This window comes from Microtus oregoni, unplaced genomic scaffold (assembly GCF_018167655.1).
Source record: "Microtus oregoni isolate MIOR12 unplaced genomic scaffold, Mior012 000001F_ref0000356, whole genome shotgun sequence".
Classification (NCBI taxonomy): domain Eukaryota; kingdom Metazoa; phylum Chordata; class Mammalia; order Rodentia; family Cricetidae; genus Microtus; species Microtus oregoni.
Window position 1 is genome coordinate 21,267,005 of NW_024543060.1, and position 3,904 is coordinate 21,270,908.

Sequence of the window (3,904 nt, forward strand, 5' to 3'; positions counted from 1 at the left end):
TTCTTATTTTAAATTAAAGGAGAAGAGATGAAGTTTTTCTTTTTGGTAAAATCATTGCTTTCAATTATGAAGGAACACAGTGCTATTATACAATTTATTTTTCATATAGTTATTTTGTCCAAGTTTGGTTACATGAGTACTGCTAATTACAGGAGCAAACTGGGAATGTAGTTCTTTTTTTTTTAACCCAAAAATTTCAAAGGAGGGAATGTAGTTCTTAAGATTCACACCTTCTGGTAGACAGGCCTCTTATAAACACATTCACTCAGCATAAGCAGGAATGTGAGGAGGAGGCTATTTGCCTGACGACTTTCTTCTATGAGCCTCTGTTGGAACAGATGGAGAACACCCCTCGTCTCCAGGACTGAAGAGATCTGATGGGAGAAGATTAGAGAGTGGTTTCTAATAGCAAAGTTTTAGTAAGACTGGAGCCAAATTCCTCAGCAGTAACTTAGAGAGGTTGAAGCCCCAGATCTGAGAAATTAGAAAAGTCCGTCATTAGCCTGTCTTTTTTTTTTTTTTTTTATGAACATCAGTCTTTATTGGCCACAGCTACTTGAGGGGGATGAAGCGTGAGGAGTGGGTGGCACTGATGCCAGGCCAGCCGTGCTTCACAGGCTTGTAGGTGATGGAGAACTCGCCCAGGTAGTGGCCGATCATCTCCAGCTTGATCTCCACCTGGTTGAAGGTCTTGCCGTTGTACACGCCCACCATGCTCCCCACCATCTCAGGCAGGATGATCATGTCCCGCAGGTGGATCTTCACCACCTCGGGTTTCTCCATGGGCGGTGCCTCCTTCTTGGCCTTTCTCAGGCACTTGAGCAGCGAGTGCTGCTTCCGCCTCAGGCCGCGGTTGAGGCATCGCCTCTGCCTGGCGCTGTAGAGCTGCATCAGCTGCTCATAGGACAATGTCCAGCAGCTGGTCCAGGTCCACGCCGCGGCAGGTGAACTTGCGGAAGGTCCGCTTCTTCTTCTGTTCCACTTTGGCCATCTTGGCGGCGACTCGGAAAAGGAAGTTCATTAGCCTGTCTTTAGAATATACTTGTGCAGTGCCCAGATTGGTGTTCTATAGAAACAGAGAGAACACATATTGTTTGTGTTCTAAAGTAATAAATGACACAGCAACAGATGATAAGTTCAGGCTGAGTAATTTACCTAGAAGTTATTTCTGATCTGAGCATAATTGTTTGGCGAGAATTCCAGAAGAGAAGTAGATAGTGGGAAGTGAATAGCTGTATTTATTTATAAAGTATTTTTAAAATATTTAACTATCACAAATATGTGGTTAAATGAATCACAAAACCTTTTTAAAATTTTTAATCCAATAATTCACTAGTGTTTTTAATTGAATTATATTTCTTTTGTAATAATTATTCCAATCTCTTTCTTCCTTAATATTTGGCTAAAGGAACAGTAAGCTGTTTGCTGTCAAGCTGGGTGACCTGAATTTGATTCCTGGAACCCACATGGTAGAAGGAGAGCACTGATTCCTGAAAAATTTTCCCCCAAAATGTCCCATGGCACATATGCACACAGACAAACAAACACTAAATACTAATTAATTAATTAACTAATGCTATTAAATAATTGACCTTAGCGCAACGTCAGTTTAATTTTTTTTTAATTTGTTTCAACTAGTAACATTCTAGTTACTATTTCCCAAAAGTGTAACACAATTACAAGTAACACAACCAGTTAAAAGAGAAAGAGAGTGAATGAATAAAGATATAATTAGATGAATTATGAAACCAATAACATCCTGAGTCCAGGATGTTTACAATAAAATAGCTAATTGCTGAAAATACCACCTGGAGCAGACGTGCTCTACAGAACAAAGTGATACAAAGGCCTGAGCCAACAGCTGATTTCATTTTATAGTTTTGCTACCATTTCAAAAGGCAATGTTCTATAGTCATTAGTATAAATAGCTCTTAAGAAATCTTTGAGTTGCACACAACATTCTTTTACTCCTTAGTGGATACAAAAAGCTTCCTTTTGGTCCAGAAGTCAAGAGGGAATGTTTGCCTCTCTTAAGAACAGGTTCAGCTGGAATTCATGTTGCAGATAATGTAGGGCACCTCAAATTTAATTATCCTAACCACTTGAGTCCTATGAATGAGCCTAGTGCATGGGGTTAATCACTTATCAGTAGGAAAGTATAAGGCTCATGTACAGGTATAGCATGCAGTCAGCAGGTGATAGTCTGACTTACATGCCCTGCCCTGCCCACTGACTGGTGGAACCAATGAAGCATTCAGCCATTGAATTTCTTGGCTGTTTAAATGTCTCATATAATACTCAGAGCACATTAGCCTTGTGGATTTACTCTGTCCCTTTTCCTTAGCAGAAAGCATGCTAATGTTTTGGGGTTTGCTTATATTGTTATTGTTCTTTAACTTTGTTTTTCTGTTGGTTTTCGGTTTGTACTGTACTCATTTTAATTCCTTCAATGACTCTACAAGAAAATAACAAAAAATAATCATTAAATTCTGGAAGAAATTTATATAAAACTTCTTTACAGGTATTTAATTCATAGTTGTCACCAAATGCAAATATAGAATAATTAATAGTATGTTTTATTTTAAATACTGGGAAACAAGTAACCTTTTGAAACATGTTTTATCCTTAAGTCAATTTTGAACTTCATGTAAAATTATTTATATACCCCAGATAATTCCACAATGAGGTCAATAATTATATAACTCATTCATTGATTAATAAACAATAGCTCACATTAAAACTGTCCAAAATACCTTTCAGATACAGTAATCACAAAATAACACACTCTGATCAATGTTCAAAGATGGGCTTGATTTAATTAAATTAATACCTTTTAACTTTCTTTTTATTTACTCTTTGCGTCTTTCATGTCTCCACATCATGTCTCCTGATCACACCAATCTCCCTTGTCCCCAAAATAAACAAAATAAAACATAAGAGAATAAGAGAAGAAATGGTAAACAAAAGGGGGGGGTAATCTCATGATAGAAGCTGCAGTGTGATACAGTGAGTTATGCTGTAAACATTTTATCCTTAGTTTTAGTTGTTTTGTTTTTGTTTTTGTTTTTGTTCTTTTCATAAAGGCTTTCATCCCAAAGAATCATTTGTCTGGTTTATTACCTCTCATCTCTCCTACAGCATCAACACTGGATTCTAATTTGTACTCTTCCTGGATATCCCATTGTTGCCCTATGTTCTGAAAGGCTTTCAATCCTGGATCTGCATAACCACGCCTCCTCCACACCTCATGCTCCAGGAGATCACAGATATGGTGGATTTTGTTGAAACTTTGTAAACACCAGTTCTAGACCTGGGTAGTTGCAGGGAGTTGTAGTCAGTTGGCCTGCTCTCCCCTGTCTTTGTCACAAGGAGAGCTCTCCAACAGTGCCCTGGCCAGTTCATTCTTACAGTGATGAGCATGGGACATGACAAGTATTTGACTTTCAGGTCCTCAGGGTGAGTTTTCATGTACATCTTCATGACAAACTCCACTGTGTTGCCCAGGAGCCACTCTCCTGAGTACTGCAGCTGATGTGTTATAGGAACAGCTCACCCATTCTTTGGACCTGAGGGCCAGCTCCTCCACCTGCCTAAGGCTTTTGGGGGAGCGGGACATCTCTCCTTTGCTGATACTCTCAAGTGCCAGATGAGTAGTGGGGAACAAACAGCTCTTCTATGCTCACAGTGTTAGGGCTGACTCAGTCACACCTCCACCAACAGGGTTGGGTTTACATTCCTAAATGCTGCAGATGGTAACGGAGAGGGTCAGCTCCCTTGTCTGCCAGAGGTGGTCTGCTCAGTCGGTAGAGCATGGGACTCTTAATCCCAGGGTCGTGGGTTCGAGCCCCACGTTGGGCGCCATTCTGTTTTAATAGGAGCGGTGGGGCTGTGTCCCCAGCACCCC

At 40.1% G+C, this 3,904-nt stretch overlaps 1 pseudogene; it reads right to left on the reverse strand.

Annotated features, from left to right (window-relative positions):
• Positions 1-526: 526 nt before the first annotated feature.
• On the reverse strand, positions 527-1,009 carry LOC121462307 (annotated as a pseudogene).
• Positions 1,010-3,904: the final 2,895 nt, after the last annotated feature.